This window comes from Larus michahellis, chromosome 4, assembly GCF_964199755.1.
Source record: "Larus michahellis chromosome 4, bLarMic1.1, whole genome shotgun sequence".
NCBI lineage: Eukaryota > Metazoa > Chordata > Aves > Charadriiformes > Laridae > Larus > Larus michahellis.
In genome coordinates, this window is record NC_133899.1 from 29,581,906 (window position 1) to 29,601,492 (window position 19,587).

At 44.2% G+C, this 19,587-nt stretch overlaps 1 protein-coding gene across 5 annotated transcripts in view; it reads left to right on the top strand.

Annotated features, from left to right (window-relative positions):
- Positions 1-19,587, top strand: part of SYT16 (synaptotagmin 16) — a 118,282-nt gene that overhangs the window by 23,383 nt on the left and 75,312 nt on the right. Inside the window, exon 1 of one of the 5 annotated variants that reach the window (XM_074583711.1) lies at positions 19,190-19,233. The exons of the other annotated variants lie outside the window; for them this stretch is intronic. The gene's annotated coding sequence lies outside the window, so the exon portion shown is untranslated. Of the gene's footprint in view, positions 1-19,189; positions 19,234-19,587 lie in introns of those variants that run through there. 5 annotated transcript variants of the gene reach the window in all.

Consider the following 19,587-nt stretch of genomic DNA (forward strand, 5'->3'; position numbering starts at 1 on the left):
AAAATCGATGATTTACAATGCAGAAGTGCTTAGAACATGACATTAAAATGACTCTGGAAGACTTAGCTCATAGGGGACATAGTAAATACTCAAGAGGTACAGGAAATGAAGAGACTCTTCCCAAGTCCTGAAACCAAGCAATAAATTTAATAGAGCCTGTGTTTCTCTGCCTAATGGATTTTAATACTGACTTTCCTTTTGTATAATTATTCTCTTTTTCATTGTTTAGCTGCGGTTATTGGTCACTCATTTTTGTTTGGATGTTTAGGAGCTAAGGCTAAATGGAAACATTACTGTTTTGCGAGGAAACTCTCTAGCTTGAACAAAATGGGAACCAAATCCTATTTTGGCTGGCTTTGTACGCTAATCAGCAGGAGAGTGTCTTGACCCATGAGTTCTGAGGAGCACAGATAATCATAGAAAATGAAGCTGGAAGGGACCACAGGTCCATTCCCTTGCCCCATGTCCAGATGAACTGTGTCTAACTCACTCCTGACGGATTTTATATCTAATAGATACAGAAATTGGATAATCCCCTTTCTATCCATAGTGATTTTTTATGTTTCTCTCCTCTAATCTTCCTTTTTTCAGCCTAAATGGTCCTCCTTTCTTTATATCTCCTTGAGTGTCATGTTTCCCACGTTTCTTTTTTTGTATTTTTTTTAATGGGCATTTAAATTGTTACTTTGTTGTCAGTATGTTACTGGACACTAAATGCAGTATGTGTCAGTAGTACTGAGAAAAGAGGAAGGACTGCTTCTGGTGCCGCGTGCAGGAATGGTCACAGCTCCATACTGGCAAAGGTAACCAACTGTGTGGGCTGCCCCCGTGTAAGATTTCACGTCAGTGGAAGAGCAAGAATGTGCAGCCCAGTGGTGTCAGCTGGGTATGGCACTGGCGTCTCTTGGCTGTAAGTGCACTGTAGTTGTAGGGGACTCTTTACAGATGAAAGGGCTAGATCCCAGAGCTTACAGGCTTTTCTGTCTTTTCTGTGAACTAATCCTCAGCAAGATTTATTAGCTGTGCATTTCTGCCACAGCTAAACTGTCTCCACTACTTGTGCAAACTAGCTTGAAGCCAGCTGAAATCTCTGCTGCATCGTCTTGCGCAATGCTATGTACGAAGCAGAGGGACAGCAAGCCAATCTCTTCATCCTCTGTTGCAGAGATCGTTCCATGTCAGGCCAGGGGTGCCTTGTTAGAGCTCTGCCAGAGCTGAAGGCTTTTGCTGATAAGAGCGTTTGATTGCCAGTACTGCCCCAAGACTAATGTGTTCATCTTACACAAAAGTTTCACAGACTTTTTGCAAGCAGGAGCATCTTGGGGCTCATCTGGATTTTTTGGATGATTCTTTCACTTCCACCTTCTTTTCATATGAGAGAGTTTGATTTCTCTAGGGCTGGAGAATGAGACATAATTGTAATGGTTTTTGCTGCAAGTATTTATATACTATTTTCATATTAATCAGGAAAATCCTAACTGCCTTTCATTGCTGGCAGAAACTTGTGTCATGAGCTGTTCCCTGGAGAGGAAAAACGCTTCCTGGGGACTTCCAGCCCCTTGTCTGAGAATCTCATCTTGAGTTTGGGCTTTAAAGTAGAAGAAAATAATCACAATTTAGGGATGAAGGATCCCAGATTTGACTGGTGCAGGAGGCCATGTGATCAAGTATGCAAACGGGTTGCTGGTCTTTTTAGCTGAAAGTCAGATGTTGTGGGCTCACAGTTATGTGAGGAGTACAAAGCAGGAGGTCCCTAAAGTAATCTGCTGGCATCATGCATCAATATTAGCAAAAGACAGCATAAAACTTTATTCTTTTCTTGAAATATCTATAAGTAACGGCAGAAAATAATCAGATATTTTCAAGACTTTGCACTATGATTGCATGTGGCTACCTGCAGACATAAGGTAAAACACCACCTAGATCTAGTGTCTGTCTTTCTCAAATCTATACTGGGGAAGGAAAAACAGTTTGCTCAGGATTTTCTTCCTCTTCACTACACAGGTCTAGTTTGACTTTGTCTGCCTGCTTTAATTGTTGTTGAACAAAAAAGCTGTAAAAAAGCCTGTGGAACAACGCATAAATCAGTAATACATACAGAAAAATAAAAAAGTGTGTGCGTTCCCAAAGTGACGTGAGAACAACAGGAGATGTGATCTTCTGAGATCTTCCAACCTTTTTTCCCCAGAAGTTCTGAGGGAGCTCCTGTTTTTCCACCTGGCTGTTGTCAGAATTGATGATTTGTGCCTCACCATCTCCCCAGCCATGAGCTGCCTTTGAATCCAGTCCAGCCCAGCTCCTCTGCCAGGCAGACTGGTATGGGTGGTGCTGACTGTACACTTTATCAAGCACTGCCAGTAAACTGCTGCCCTAGGGTGAGGCCAGGAATACTTTTATTGTTAAGTTTTTAAGGAACAAGTCAAGGCTACTGCTGAACTGAGGATAGAAACATGCTGTGAACTGAAATAATTAACACTGCTTTGATCACAGAAATATGGATTGCTTTGTGTATGGGTATATAGGTATTACACAGTTTACAGGAAAGAGTGAAAGGTGTTAATGATACCTCTTCATTAACTTAATCCTTCCCATTGGCATTTTGGGCATTATGTCCCTGTTTCTGTGCCTGCCGCCAATATCGATGTGAGGTTTGTGTTTTACCCCATTGTGCCTGCAAGCTCTCCCTGCACACAGGTGGAGGAAGGTGCTATACAGGCACTCCATATAGCACCCTGAGCTGTGGTGGTCCAGTCCTGAAAGTGCTAATGCAATGCAAGTTATCATTTTATCACAGTTGTGCTTATTAAAGTATTTACATTCATTTGTCACAGAATTCCAGACAAATGAAGTGAGCCTGTCCGTGAGAAGGCAGGCTGCCTGCTCTGTGCCTGCAAGGGACCCTGGCGTTTTGGCTACCTGTTTCTTACCGAGGGCTGCCTGTCCTGTTGTGAAAGCTCTGGTTTCTGGGTTACTCCTGTAGACAGGATGACTAGATTAGCTGTGTTGGCTTGTTTATACCTGCAAAACCATGAAAGATGCAAGATTGCCTTCTGTTTGGTTCTTTGGCAAAAGCAATTCTGAACAAAGAGTTGATGATGCCTTTTGTTAAGTGATTAAATCTATTTTTCTCCCTCCTTAGCACTGCTTCTCTTGCTGTGTCTTTTCCATTGCTCTCCCTACCTTGTGATTTGATGAAGAGTGATGGTGGATCACTGGATGGAGTAAATTTATGACAGTTCTAAGCAAAATTTAGGTGGTCTGAACACACGGTTGCCACTGGTGAAGTAAAATCGCTATTGAAGGCAATAGTGACGTTGTGCTGGATAAGCATTTGGCATGCCACGTGTTATCCCCAGCCTGCTCTGTCTAGCCATTGCTTGTTTTCCACTTCAATTGCCAAATGCTAGCCCAGCTCATGAATATTTGTGCTGAGTCCACATGCCAAGGGATGATCATGTTAAGACCATGGAGGAGATAGGGTTGCAGGTATTACCGGGAAGCAGACAAACCCCACGTTCTCTCTACTTCAGTCCCAGCCAGTTCAAGATCGGGAAGGTGATGGCTGTGCACACATATGGAAGTTCATATTGGCTGTTAGGAATGCTGTAGATACGTGATGCTCCCAAGGGATGAGCAGACCTTCTACCTACTGTCCATGCACAGATCCTCAGCTGGAGGAGCGGCGTGGGGGCCGCAGTGCTCCAGGCTGTAGCGGGTTGCTCTGGGAAGGTGCAGGGCTGCTGACCCTTGTGCAGGGCCTGCTGGCATTAGCGAGTTGCTTTGTGTGCCACTGTTTCCCCTTGTCAAGCCTGCCTGGGGCGCAATTCATGCCTGATCTGACCAGTAATCCAGAGTGCTGCTGCTGCTGCAGCAGCTCCTGGGTGCCAGTGGGGAAATGCTTTTTGGCTCCGTGGAGGGGCAGCAAGAGAGGACATACTGGTTCCCCTTCCTCTGTCCCCCAAGGGAGCTGGAAGGCCCATTTCTGGTGGATGCTTTGGCCATTTTATGGAACGGTGCATTGTGTGTGTTGGGTTGGATTGTGTGTATTTGATTTCCTCTGAAGGGAAGAAAAAAATCCTTCTTTCTTACTCCATTTTTATTCCTGCCTGGCCGTTATCACCTGCTGCTCACTTCTGTCTTTTGCAAGCTATGGGTGGCCAGGCTGGGACAAACCCTGTAGCACTTTCCCTTCTGCTGTGTGCTCTTCTGAGTGCTGTAGAGAGGGTGGATCGCTGTGCAAGCACACAGCAGTGACTGGGAACATCTGTTCAAGCCAAGGAATAAGCAGAAGTAGTATTTTTTGCAAAGCTGCTGAGGGTTTTGGAGAATTGGAGTGTCAGATGAGGACCTTGCTGTCCAAGTCCCAGGGGTGGACTGTGTGTGATGGCACGCATTGGGGTGTCCCGCTGCCAGGTGTTGCTGCCGTGGACAGAGCAGCCCCAGCAGCAGGCAGGGCAGGCAGCATTCCCTGTCAGGGCAGCTCTCCTGGCTGTCTTTGCAGACCTGTTAGTGGGAAAGGGGAGGAGGCGAGCAGAACCAGCGTCTGCCCCGGCTGCCTGCCAGCATCTGCCAAGGGCAAAGATAGCACAGATGCTGCCAGTTGAGGGCATCTGCCTTGGAAGGGCACAGAGATCCTGTGCAGGGAGCCAGCAGCCACTAAGCCTGTCTGGAAGGCTTGGCTGCAGAAATGAGGTTAGCAGAAGGAGAAGTTCCTACAGCATGCCTACCAAGTGGCGGCTCAAATTGGCTCAGGATGCTGGAAACCACTTTTTAGCCTGGGCACATCTCCATCTACATCCAATCTGTGCAGCAACCAGCCATGCTAAAGAGCAGGGATATGACTCTCCCTGGGCCTGTCTTGTAGAAGGTGAAGAACCATTTGGAAGCTGATGGTTCAACCTCACTGTGTAAGGTACCTGAAGAGAGAGAGGAAACACAGGGCCCATGCCTTTAAAGATAAAGGAGGGTGTGTGGGTGCCATTTCCCCCACAGCTGAAGCTGTTGCAATGTCTGATCTATCTGTGGTTTAAGTCTCTCTTCAATAGCACTTCTGCTAAGGGGACAGTTGGGAAGAACTTTTGCTCCGTAGTAAACTTTCAGGGGAGATCAGAACGTGATTTCTCTTCTTTAGTTCATATTCTCTCAGCAAATTCTGATTTTTTTTCAGGTTTGATACTTTCGTTTATTTCCGTGAGATTTATGCTTTGAACTCTGATGACAGTGTATTCCTGATATATTCTTGGATTTATTTGGTTTTTTGGTTTTTTTTTTAAATTTTCATCACTCAGTCTTATTTCCTGGCTACTGTTTTTTCATAATCCCCTCTCCTATCTTATGTCCCCTCCTTATTTTCTCAGAAGTTCAGCACTGGAGTTTTTCACTGCTGAACCCAAGCATTATTTCTGCTATAGTACGTTTCTTCAATACTCTGGTAGTTGCTTAGTCCCAGATTTCTAGACATCTGTCTCATTTGCAATACCTAATGTTGATGCTCTTTACACTCGGGTGCTTTGCAGGCAGAAATCCATGGAAAGTGTGGACACTTAGCACTTATGAAAATTGAGTACCTTGTGTCTCAAGGTGGACAGACAGAAATTAAAGCACTTGTAAGTCGGGAGAACTTTTGGAAAATGTTTCCTCCCTCTCTCATTATCTTACTGTTTGCAAGATTGGGGTAATTCTGCTATGAAAGGTAGCTGTGAACATAGTGAACGGGTAGTCATTTTTTCTACTCTTGCAATTCATAATGACAGCGCACATCATTAAAACTCAGTGCATGCGTACCTGATATTAAACAAATTGGATAGCTCTGAGATTGCTTATTTCTTCCAGAGATACAAAGATGAATTGAACCAAACCAGTTTGCAGCCCGGCGTGTTTCAGCTCAAGGCTGCTAATGACGCATCCTAGAAACACAGAGCATCAGCAAGTCCTTTGTACTTTGCTAATATTTTTCCTGCAGTAACATGAGAGCAATTACAGCTTGGAAGGATGGGAGCTGGAAGGCTGGAGGAGATGAAAAAATTTGAAAAGGAAAACAGGATTTCATGAAGTGAAGGCAGGGGCTGTCTGTGGCTGGGTGTGGGAGCAAGGATCTGTAAATAGTTGGCACTGGCAGCTGCTTTTGAAATATATAGGAATTTGGAAGGAGAGAGGTAGAACAGCTGTGTGTATATATTTTATGGAAAGAGAAGGAGAGCAATGTGTAGTTTGTGAGGGAAGGAGCAAAAGAGCAGAGCTAGGCAGGAATCCGTGTAAGGGTTGAGAGAAAGTGGAGCACAGATAGAGTGAAGATGGGGAAAAAACAGCTTAATTCAAAGAGATTTTCAGGAATGGGTATAAACTATAGTGCAGCTGATGTAAAATTCAGTGTCTTGCTAGTGACTGCCAAGGAAGGGAAAATTGCTGTTGTCGCTTGCCTTCCGTTCCAGCCTGTCCTCCCTCCCCTTATTTTATCTTTTGATTTATAATAATAAGAAACTGGCCTTCCTAAGAGCAGGTCATGAGACTCAGCTGAGGGATTAAAGCCGAGTCTCTGACCTCTGAGTGTACGGTAATGCTTGTGAGTCATTGACTCATCCTCTGTATTGGCAGGTTGATGGATTCCTAACTATGTTGTTAGTGGCATCTCAATGTTGCTGCCCAAGTTGTGCCTTTTGTGTTTAAACTCTGACTTGGAGAAACAAGTTCATTTCAGGTTCTTTGTGCTTCTCTCCTCCTCCTTTTCTCAGCTTTTACTTCTTTAACTGTAGACTTCTTTTGACAGATCATCTCCATGGTAACTAACGGGACCGGGCTGCCTACAGAAATTGTAGTAATAAAGTGGTTGGTTTTTACACATGATGAAAAGATGATGAAGCACAATGATAGGTGATAAAGACACAGGTAATTGCTCTAGAATAATATTGCTGCCAAGAAGATGACTGAACTCCCACACAGAAGATGAACAGATGGTGTATTTATTGAAATTCATAGGCTGCGAGAAGAAAAATGTAATTGATGGCTGTGTAGGTTTTGTTTCAGTTTACTATATACTGAGCAGAGCTGGGAGAGTGGTGTGCCGGCAGATGGAGCCCGTATGCAGAGCCACCGTATTTTCTCACTGGAGAACTAGCTTTTTGCTTGAGATCAGAATTCCAATCAGAATCATAAAAGCAGCAGAACTGCTAATTGCTCTGATGCATTTTGCTGTTTTAGATCTGTCACATAGCCCTCTTTTATTTTAGAAAGGGAGTAACACTTCTGTAAGAACACTGGTGGTAAATTATACTAGCATACCAGGAACGTCAAAGTAGAAAGTGGAAAAGTGAATACTTGCAAAACTTGTGCTCAGTACAGGTTTTCCAAGACTGAGCGTGCATTTATATTAGTAAACGGCAGCTGTAGCTTGTTTGCTGAGCTGGTTGCTGGAGAGGCTCTGCTGGTAGGGCAGTCTGTTGTGCAGAATCCAGGGGAAGGCAAAGGCAGGGTGTTTTCCTCTGGTTGCTCTCTCTGCATTTTCAAGTATAAGATAAAACTGGTCAATTTGATGTTGAGGCTCTTCTCAAAGTGTTGTCTGCCTGTGCGGGGCAGTGCTACGGATCTGGTTTGAATAGCTACATTGCTGCTTTGTGGTGTAGCGCAGTGGTCCAAAGCATGGAGTGCTGTGGTCCTGCCACAGGGCTTGGTGCGCTCAGGTTCCCAAAAAGATTACTGCAGTGCTGCCAGAAGAACATTAATATCTGTGGGAATCATTGTCTGAAAGGCCTTTCTCTGAGAGGTACAAATAACCCTACTTATGACAAAGAGTGCCAGCTCTGGAGCGTACAGATTTTTTCCCACGTGTAACAAATGCTAACTGTTGGGAGAAATCCTGTTGGGAGGAACTGATTGAGCTAAAGTGCTGGTGGCAGACTGCTGCCTTCCCTGGGGTGCTCGCGGCTCCTCTGTTCTCAGCAGCTTTAGCACCCCTGTTGTGCCTCTGCTAACTCCCATGGTACCGTGATTTATTGGTGATAATGTCTGGGTGCTGTTTAGTACATCATGTGATTCTGTCTTCCTCTACAGTCTGGTGCTACTTTATTGATTGTATAACTCATTTTCTCATCAAGCTTAGTAAGGAAACCACTTCCCACTTGGGTTTACATCCAGCTGCACCTACTCACGTATTGACTACATTTGTAGGACTTGCATGCAAGGGCTTTGAGAGGGCGTATAAATAAAAGAAGAAACAGGTTCTTTGTCTTACAATGGTAGTGTCAATGAGAATGAAAATAAATGTGTGGGTAGCATGGAAGAAACTCTCTCTTCAGGACACTTTGCCCTAGGGAAGAAACTAAAAGTTGAGGGTTCATCAGCTGACAGTATTTGTGTCAAATTCACCCTTCTTTTTATCTCTTCCCTCCAGGTTGACAGGACCCCCACATCTTCTGTGGCACCTGAAAAATCTGATTTCCATGCAAATTGCTCCCATTTAAGTTAAAACATTGCTGTCATTCTTTTTTCAAACTTCTTTCCTTTTTTCCAGCAGAAAAGGAGGGGGAGAAAAAGTTACTTAAGTGATATACCTTCTCCATACAAGATTAAACAGAATTGCACTGGCAGTGGAAAGACATGCTTTTTTGAGACCTGTCAGCCAGCCACCAAGTGGAGCGTTACGTTAGAGACACCAGAGAGATGTACTATATTAATAAAGGAAAGAACAGGAAAGGAAAGGAAGAGCGTGAATCTGAGCACTGAAAGGAGACTGGCCGACCAGCTATATTTTGAGCAGTTACTCGAGTGCATGAAGTGTGGTTGGAGTCATATTAACCCAGCTTGGTGACTGTCATTGTGGTTCGTCATGAGCCTCCTGATTTATTTTCAGTGCCAGCCATTCCTGTTGATAGATCCAGGCACCTGAGAAGCCCTGCAGACCTTGTCAGGGGAGCTGGCGGCAGCAACCGAGGCACCTAGGCAGCCTGGTGGGGTTCTCTGGAGAAGATGGAGCAGGTCATCCTTCAAAGGATGAGCTTTGCTTGAGATAAAGGGCCGGATGTGTTAGCTTGAACAGATTTGTCAGATGCTTGGTGGTCTGGGTGCTGCCAGCTTCTCTCTGTCAGGCTGGCTTTGTTTGCTGTCCAGCTGCTGGCCTCTTTTCTTTCTCCTGTTCCTGCTCTGCCCTTCACCCCTAATTGAGTGTGTCAAGCAAAGTTGCTCAAAAACGTTTTTATTTGAAACTTATTTTCCTGTCAGCCAAGCCAAGAGAAAGGTAAATAAAAAGATACTGTCCTTTTTCTGGGAGAAATTCTCATTTTTGAAGTTGGAAGCTGAACTATTGTCACCCAGTTTGGGGGGGACCTTTCCTATTGCTTTTTCCTTTTCTACTTTACCTTCTCTCCCTTCTTCCTTCCGTCTCTGTTTCTCCCCCCACACCCATCTGTTTTTTCCCTCCTTGGCTGTGTGAAAACTGCCAGAAAGGTCAAGGGAATCTAAGCTGATGTGAAGATTTCCTCTCCAAGTTGAATGTTTTTCATTCAAAGATAATTGTATGTTTTTCAGTCTCCCTTCCCCCCAAAAGTAATGGCTGTTCTTGGACTGGTTTCTGCCTCTGATGGGCTAAGGCTTCTCTGGTTGTCTTGCCCATCAGGGCAGAGCTGGGCTGTCGCTCTATTCCCAGACCTCTCCATCAGGCAGCAAAGCCCGTCTGTGAAACTGTCTGTGTCTCTTGAGTGTCCCACTGATCACATGCAAATGGCTGAGGCTAAAAGAAGGATGCTGTTTTGCCATTGCTGGGATGACATTACCTGGCCAAGAGAACTACTGTATTTGTTTATTCTTGTGGCAGAGGAGACTCGACGCTGGAGGAGATCACGGCCTGGTAGAAGATTCATTACCACAGCGGTGACCTTTCCCTGTGCTGCTTGGCATGAACTGAGAGCACCTTAGTAAAATGAGCGTGAATGAAGATAAGGCTCCAGATTAATGCCTTGCCCTAGTTTAGGGGAGAGCCAGATTATGCAATATCCATGATATTTTCCTGCGGCTGAGTTGCAGGACCAAGGGACTGGTATTGACCGCTGTGTACAAAGCACACCAGTTGAGCTGGTGTGGTGTGCTGTTTGTTGCTGGGTGATTAGCAGTGTGAACTAGTTTTCAGATATCATTTCTGCTGGGACTGCTGCCCTTGAGCTTAAAGCAAATGATCAGAAAGGTTTATTTGACAGTAAAGCTACTGGAGCAGGTTATTTGTTTGATCTACCGAGTGAAAGCTGCAAACCAAGCGGTTAATTTTTCATCTTTTGTTAACAGCTTGCAATTTTATGGGTTCAGATTATTTATAAATTTAAAAATAATTTAAAAAGTTAAACAAAAAAGCAATCTGTGGTGCACTGCCAGAAGAATGGTTGTGCTGTGTCAACGCAAAGATCCCTGATGTTGACTGGTAGCAAGTACCTGGGGAGAATGTTTAAGAACAGAGTTTGGCTATATGTTCCCAGCTTCTGACAATCAGCAGTGTGGGAACTTTCTAACCCAGAAGTTTCAGTATGGCTTTTGTGTTTGATAGCCTGTGATGAACCCATACTTCCATTTTCTGTTTGCTTTTTGAACCTGTTTATGCTTCCAGCCCCTGCAACGTCCTGCAGCAGTGAGTTTCATAGTCTTGTGTTGCAGTACACGTTATTTCTGTGCATTGTGTTTTGTACTTGATACCTACTCATTTTGTTGTCTTTCTAGTTGTTTTCTAGAAAGGAGTAGTTACAATTCATTCCTTATTCGACACCTCCATACCACTTACCATTTTATTACCCCTCCATCCCTGCCCTGGTCCCATAATTACCCTTTCTCGGTCTGAAAAAGTCACCTTTTTTCCTTTAGTAGAAGTTGTCTCACACCCCTCATTATCCAAGTCGCCTGTCTCAGTGTGGTTCTATTATAACCTTTTCAAGACTTCTGCACTGTAGTGAAGAAAGGGGGTGCAGTATGGATTTGTAGTGGCAATACTAGTTTTGTGGTCTTATTCCCTAGTTTTCGTAATGTTTCTTTGTTTGCCTTGTTACTGAACACTGAGCTATTTTCAAAGAACTATTTGGACAGTCACCGAGATCCCTTTTCTGAGTGAAAATACCTGAGTTATGTCCTTCAGCTTCTCTGCAGGTACCACTGGTGCAAAACTTGGCTTTCCTGCCCTAGGCCTGTCATCATGAGTGTTCCTTGTACACCTTCATCATCTCTGACCCCACCAGCTCTCAGGGACGTCCTATTTCTGCAACACTTGAAAAAGCTGTAATGAAATTTTTATGCTGTTAGGAAGTTGCTTACCACAGTTTTTTTTGGTCCGCCCTCCTATGATTCCGCATTTAACTTGCCAGAAGTTCACAATCTTTTTTTCTTTTCCTCCTCTGAACATGATATTCACATTCTGAAGGGTATTCTTTTTCTCTTTTTGTCTTTACTGCCAGTAATTGCCTTAATCTGCTGTTTGACCCCAAACAACAAATTGATTTTTTTGTCATTTTAAAGTATTTTGAATTGATGAGATAAGTATCCTTGTGCTTTCCTATAGTACCTGTACATGGTCTCCTGTAAGTATTTCCACCTTTTTGGCTATTTCTTTTTACTGCTACACTGATTTTTATGTAGTTCTCCTTTTTCAAATCCAAGCTTATTGCTTAGATTTCTGTGGGCTTTTTTTTCTTCTATAGGGTGTTGAAGAATAGCTGCTCTCCTGTGTAGCTGGGTACTAGCTGCTTTTCTATTACAGGTTTTAAACTAGTTATTTATAATGTCTAAAAATACAGTGTTTTCATCACCCTGTCAAGACAGTTTCCCAGTCTGTGTAGGGTAGCTGTGGTTTCAAATCATTCCTGTTTTCTGTCTACAGACCCAGTCTCCTGTAGCCCTGTGGACAGTGTCACAATCTGGTTGGCTTTAAACTAATCTCAATCTGAGCTTTTTAACACGTCGCAGCATTTCCCCACTGGCTTTGTTTGCTCTAATGTTCTCCTGCTTCTGGTATTTGGTGACTTACAGCTTCCCACTGGGTTTTGTCTCCCCTTGAGGCTTATCCTGCTGTGTCCTCCTTACTTGAGTCCCTCCTTTCCTGCAGCAGCACGAGGCTTGCTCACTGGGAGGTGTGACATCCTGGGGACATCTCTGCACTCCTTGGCACAGCGCTTTTTGTCTCTGAAGATGGGGAATTGCCTGATCTTGTAAGCAAGCTGTCCTTTATTGTAGGAAATGTCACTGCACTGTTGTGTAAACCTAGAGTTTACCTTAAGTACTATGCACAGTTTTGGCCCCCTCCTTCCCAAAAGGATATAGCAGAACTGGAAGAGGTCCCACAGAGGGGACTAGGTCAACAGTGTGGACATTTCTGGTACTGAGCGTGACTGATTGACAAAGACTTGTAAACTAGGAAAAGAGATTAACTTTGGGGGATCATCAGATATACAGACTTATGTGAGTAGTAACGGAGAGGTGGGCAGGAAGTGCTTGTTCACTGCCTCACAAGGTTTGAGGGGTATCAAAGGGAGCTGGCTTCAGGAGGAACAGAAGCTGGACCTTCACGCAGCAGTTGGTAGATCTGCAGAGATGTCTTCTGAAGGGTGTGTTAGGTGCAAAAAGTTTACGTGGGTTTAATGCAAGGCTGGTTAAATACCTGAAAGAAAACAAGCTATGTGAGGCTCAAAAAAAATCCTTAGAAATGAACATGGTTGAAGGTGGGAAGGCTGCGCAGAAGAAGGCACATGTGGGTGTCCCGCTCTTGCTCTTTCCTTGGCATCCACTTATGGCTGTGGCTGGAGAACAGGCTGCCCATGGGAGAGGGGTCCTTGCAAGGAAGAAAGGCTCCTGGTACATTCTCATTTTATGCTGAAGCTTTTCCCGTAGGTTTTGATTTACATCTCTGATCTCCACCAAACCTCCACCTAATTGAGTAGATTGACCCTGGCTCTTACAGAGCAGGCAATTAATCAAAGACTGACTAATCAGCTCTCAATGGCTGGCACCTTGCAGAAAGTCTGGGAATCACTTACGTGCTACCTCTACAAACCAGTTTTATGCTCTGAGATTTATAACCAGGTAAATCTATTGAATTCTGTGGATTTACTGTAAACTTTAATTATTATAAGCTCTGAAATGTAATAAAAGTTACTTTACTTAGCTACCTTAAGTGGGAGTTTAAAAACTAAGTTCTGTAGATGCTTTAACTAATTACACTCAGTAGTTTTACCACACGATTAAAATTTAGCTGAAATCTGTCATCTCTCCCTGAAATTAAATACCTTGAAAACTGGCTGGCTGTGCAACGAAGTCTAAACTTGTTCTTCAAGGTTTAAAAGCAGTTTTATTCAAAGGTCTTAATTTTCATCTAAATCACTTCCTAAGTTAATGTTTGACACTGCTGAAATCTAGGACTTGACTTTTGAGCTAAGGTTCTCATTTACCAAACTGCAGTAGTTAATAATCGCTCAGTGATGTTAACTGACATCTATTAGGAGCTTTAAATTGAAGATGTACTGTGAAATAAGATAAAATTAAACAAAGCAAAATAAATGTGTACAAACAAGTCTTCCCGCACAGCCAAGCTCATTTATGTTAGTGCGGTCTGTGCCAAGGCTGAAGCAAAGGGCAGCAAAAGGATCTGGTTGGAGCCTGTGGCACTGTCCGGAGGGGAGCAAGTCAGTGCTGACATCCTCATCAAGAATGACAGGAGGAGTGATTTTTTTTTTTTTTTTTTTTTTTTTTTTTTATCGCCCTCCCCCGGCTCCAGCAGCCTGCCCTATGTACAGGCTCACAGGTGGTCCTCTGAGCCCCCTCCTAACTTCATTTTTTCTGCAGGAAGGGGGTAAGTGGACTGTACTTAGCTTGTTTTGTTGATGCTGAGTTTTGCTATGACAGAAAATCACATCTGTTCCCTTTCTGGTAACAAATGGTCAAATCTCTGATTTAGTAGTATTAATACACTTAACTAAATAACCTAAATCGCCATGGGCAATTATGTAGGCTGTCTCTTAATGTACCACAACTTTCTTTTAGTTCATCTTCTCACCACCTTGAACCCTGGAGGTCCTCTACTGACTTTCTCCAGTGCTTCCCACAACCGATTGACAATTGGAGCCCAGACACACTTATCGCTCCTATGTTGTTGATGGTCCTTGGTGCCTGTATTGTAGAAGCTGCCTGCTTCACTTGGCTTTCTCTTAATCACTTTTGTGTCCTTTTTGTCACTTCTGTGACCTAAGGCATGGTGCTGTCACTGAAAACACAATCTATTTATGCCCTCCGGTCAAATCCCAGGCTGGACCACCCTTGCAACTGTGACTTTACTGGTGGCGAATCCCCCCTGTACATTTTGCCTGCACTGTTAGTCTTGTGGCTGTCTTTTCACTGTGTGATTTTCTTTTTGTTGCTGGTAGATAACTGTATTCCGTTCAAGTGAAGTTGCACAGACTCTGGAAGCATAGTTGATCTGTTTGAAGTGTGGACTCCCTGTGCGTTCTGGGGCTTGGGCATTTGAATTTCTCTTCAGAGTTACTAAAAGTTTTCGAGGAGCATTGTTTTGATATCCATTGCTAAAGTATTCATTCCCCCCCCTGCTTCCTATCTACGTTCAGACAAATCTTTGTTTCAGAGCAGCTGGAGCTGGGCTGGGTTGTCAGCACAGCTTTGGCGTCCTCCTTTCCCCTGCTTGTGGTGGTGTGCTCCCCTGGCTGTCATTCACGTGCCCTGAGCGTGAACAGATGACAGTGCTTGCGCGTGTCAAGTACTGCGAAGGTTTTGTGATAACATTCCTGGTGTTCCGGGCTCCTTATTGGCTGCCTGCATTTGCTCGTGCATCTCCAATGGTTTTACTGTGTATCATGAGCAGCTGGTCCCCTTTCCTTCAGTCTGATACTGCTGCTTATCAGTGTCTCTGGGATTAGATTGTAGTGTTTGTACATGGTTAATGTTTGAATTGGCTAAAGCCCCTCTGGAGGCATCTTCCTTTTACTTGGCAGTGTTTTCAATCACTGCACATGTTGCTGTTTGCTGTTTTTTTGGTTTGGTTTTTTTTTTTTCTTCCTGGGGTATTTAGTTCTGTCTCCCTCGTGCCTGTCAAGATAGCTGTTAGGGTGGGTAGTTTCCTCTCTGCCTCTCATATCACTTTCCATGGTAGAGTGGTTGCTATTGCCTGTATTCCAGGTCTGTCTGTCTCGTTTGTCCAGCTACATTGCTTTAGCCTATGTGCTGACTTGGTATTTGCGTTCTTGTTTTGGTTCCTTACCCGGACAGAGCCATTGCCCGTGGCTTTCTGCTTGCATTTTTGGAGATCTAGATCTGCTCTTCTCTGTATTCTTTCTTGCAAGCTGGACTTGTGTGACCTACAAGCTCTCTAGTTTGATGTTTCCAAAGTAGTATGTGAACTCAGAACACTGATCATCTGTTTGTTGATTTCTGATCAAAACCTGCCATTTTTCTCGGGAATTCTAGCCTCCCTTCATCTCATCTGCAATTGTAATGGTTTTGTTGTATTTCTGGCAACGCTGTCTTTCAATGATGGAATATTATTTTTAAAAAGAAATCCACCCACCTGTAATTAGAAAAAGAAAATCCCTGCCATTGATTTTTCAGGTCTCTAAATAGACTTGAAACACCCTTGTGTACATAGACTTTGTCTTTGGAAATCTACCTCTTGTGGAGTTTGAGTTGGCCTGCCTGCTTGCTTTGTTTTCAGGGGCTGATGTGCCTGCCAGCCTGTCTTTGCTGGGCATCCCACTAGACCGAGTGCTTCTCCAGGCTTTCCTTCCTCCCACCTTCACTGTCACAGCAAAAGAAATACAGGTTGCAACAGGCACCAGAGCCCCTGGGGTTCCCCTGAAACTTCTGCAAATTTCAGAGAACGGGACCACTCAGATCCACTTCAGATACCATTAAATTAATGGGAAACTTTTTCACTGGAATAAGTGAGCCCTGGAGTCCAAGCTTGGGGTAGAAGTCAGTACTGGATCTGAAAACCCACCTGTGAAGTGTGCAGGTACACAGGATTGTAGCGAGCCTGGCCATCAAGCAGCACATACGGAATAGCCACAGGGAAACTGTTTGATCAAATTACTGATGATTTAGTAATATAAACAGACACAATTTCTCTCTTCGCATACTTTGGCAACCAGGTCAGATTTCTCTACTACAGGCCTAGTGGGCACGTGGATTTTGTTGATATTTTGTACTATAGGGGAAGCTAACCTTTTTGTTTGCGTGCAATGGCTTACAGTCTCATTTCAGTTAGCTTTGGTGTGGTGTTCAGGTAAACAAGGCCATGCATTTGGTCTGTGCCACTTCATAGAAATTTTTGTGATGAAATGCCGTGGAGTCCAGAGATGTGTTTAAGTGAAACACTGCATCTGCTAAGACAGTTTCCTCCTCTTTAGTTCAGGACCTTGTAATCTATACCTGTTAGCGAACAGCAGGTGAATGTGACTTAGGTAAAAATGTATTGTGTAAATATTTCTGACTTCACGCTTATCTAGCACAGGCATCTTCCTTCCAGTATAGTCTGCTGCTGTACTCTGTTAGCCCAGAGGAGTGGAGTACCGGCCAGACGCTGGGCGAGTTTGGTGAGATGTGACAGAGATGTTTCACTCCTATATTCATACCTTGCTAAGAGGAGTGAGAAGGGCACTGACCTGAAGTCTGTTTCATAAGCTTTTCCAGTTTGGGGGCTCTTGACTCACAGGCCTGTCTCTTGCACGCAGTTCTTGCTCTTCTCTTGTGTTCCTCTTGAATAAGGTTTTGTGTGCCTTTAAATTAAAAAGGCAAATTCAGATCAAGGAAAAAGCTCGGATGAAATACCCTCTCCCCTGTCTCTGAGAACTGCAAGCCTGGTGCACCTTGAAAAAGAAGAACTAGAAATCAATTTATGAGGGGTTCTCTCAGAGGCGCCTTGGCAAAGGACTTTCGGTGGAGCTTTGAAGGAGAGCGTGGCTGGCCGGGCACCAGCTCAGCAGCGGATGCCTGAAAGGGAACTCGCTGCTCGGCTGACCTGGAAGAATGTCGCGTTGCTGGGGGAACCGGCCGTGCCGTGGCTCCCAGGTGAAAGGATGTTTGATCTTTTAAATCATGGTGTAAATGTTTATGTGAAATACATTGTCCAGGTTTTAAAAATATCGGCTTGACATTTAGTGGGACATAAAGGGAATATTTCTACAGTTTAGCTGACGGTTGACAAATAATAATAAAAACTGGCTACATCTGAAAATGTATTTGAATTTCTGCCAATTGTGCTCTAGCTCTTTTAGAACAACGATTCTGAAAAACAAAACAAAACAAAACAGAAAAAGGGCAGTGTCAAGTTGACAAGGACGAGAGTTTATTCTCCTAACATTATTGTGGCATTATTTCTGGATTACTTTTTCCATTGCAACTTTATAAATGATGCATTCAAGAGTAAAGTTTAGAGTAAGAACTTAATGTGTGAGAGCAAGGAAAGCAGCTGAGCGCATGGGAGTCAGAATGGAAGACTTAAATGGTCTTCCATTTTCCTTCATAAATATGGCAGTCCTGATGAATTCTGGAGAAATTTGAATAAAAGTGAATAAACATCATATTACTGCAGAAAAGATGTTAGGGGCTACAGTGAAAGGTATGAAGGGAAGAGTTCAAAAGTAAAGGGAATAGGAGAATAATGAATGGGAAGAAGTTTGGAGTAAGTGACTTCTCTGGTGCAACACTAACTCAGTAGCAGTGGCACGGATGGAGAATGGTTCTCCTGGCTGCGTTGAACCTGAGACCTTCTTCTCTCTTTGGCAACTCATTTCACTGCCTCCCTTCTGGAGCTGCTACTTGGGCATTTATTTTCAGTCGTGCAGCATTGGGACTACGTGTACGTGCAGGGAATGAGGCACCCACAGACCTGCGTGCTGAACTGCCCCGGCCCCTTCCTGGTAAACCCGTCTCTGCAAATCTTCAAGGGATTGGTGCTGGCTTCTAAATTAGCAGGGAAATGTCCCACTGGCTTAGCAGACGAGGCAAGTCTCCTGGGCAGTGGATGAAACCTGCTCAATCAGTTGGCTTCAGTGACTACTCTGACATAACTAGACTTTGTGTTTCCCTTGTTGCTCTGCTGCACCCTTGCATATTTTTAGCACAGTGCTATGGCCACCGCCTCCTGCTCTGGGACCTCCTACGGCTGATCGCTGTGATCGCTCAGCCATGCCTGATACTGGCATCACAGAGACAGGGGGGGAGGCTGTGAGTCTGGAAAGAGCCCTGCTGAAAGGCATGTGTCCCCAGCAGTGGCCTTTCACCAGGGCTTTGTCCATCTTGCGCCTTTTGCCTGCAGCCATCACACAGCCCGGGAAGCCAGCTGCCCTCTTCGGTTGCCTGATCCATGAGGAATCTTGTGCGGCAAGAGTCATGTAAGTCAAGGGGCTTGATGTCTGCTCAATAAGGACTTCTCCCCCCGCCCCAGCTTGAGCTCTTTCGAAGTAGCTTTTATTTTGAAAATGCCAGTCTGGACTACTCTTCAGGGGTCTGCCAGGCAGCACCTTTTATAAATAAGATCATCAAAATGCCTTTTTGGGGGGGGAAAGAGAGTTGTATTAGGAACACCTGCAGAAAATTCCCTCAGGGAGCAGTTTACCTTAGAGAGGCAAGATACTGCTGATAGTGGATTAGAGCCAATTTACAAATTGCTGCAGGCAGTGGGGCCAGAAGCCCTTTTGATTGTGAGCAGCCAGGTCTGCAAGGCCCTGCTGAGAGGGGAGTGTACTCTCCTCCTTCCCCCAATTTTCTGTCCATCTTTCCCATGCTCTCTCATGTTTTAAGCATTGTGAGTAGCTTGGTTCAGATGTGCGATTTTATTTTACAGCCTTTCCATACTGTTTTTGAGGAGCACTAGATATTCTAGAAGCCGGAAACAACATTTTGCACTCATTAATAAATTGTTGGGAAGAGCTTCAGTTTCACTGCAGGTAGACCTTTCGCAGGCAGAGACAATGGGGATGGATTTGCTTGAATGCTGGGGAAAAATAACCTTTCTTCTACTGGGAATCAAATCTACATCCAAAATGCACATTCAAAGCAGCAGTTGTGTAGATAGTGAAAACAGGATGTGATCTCATGGTAAGTATCACAGAGCCTTCTTCATCAAGGTTAAAAAAAAAAAGAAAAAAAGAAAAAAGAAAAAAAACAGGAGTTGAAGTCCATTCTTTACTTTTTCTTTTTTCTTTTTCTTCAGCGAAATGTGACTTTATAAGAGACAGTCTCCAAGTTGAACTCTCCAGCTATTCATGGGTGTGTAGTAAGTATATGAGCAGGTAGGCATTAAGATTGGTGCTGCGCTTGCACCTTTTGCTGTAAGAACAGTTTTAACCTCAGTGTGTACAAACCCCATCAGCAAGCACAGAGGTGCTGGCGCAGCTTTGCTCTTCCAGCCTGGAGCAGGGCCTGGCTGGCCAGAGCCGTTCAGAGGAGTAATGACTGGTGGAGGCCTGGGGAGTACTGCTCCCTGGAGAGGAAGCACTTTGTTTTAGACTGAATGCCCGCTGTGATCCTTACTTTACTTTTTCACTGCAAATCTGTGGGAATCTAGGATGGAAAAGGTACATTTCTAAAGTGGATCCAGAATATTTATGACCAGAACGTGAA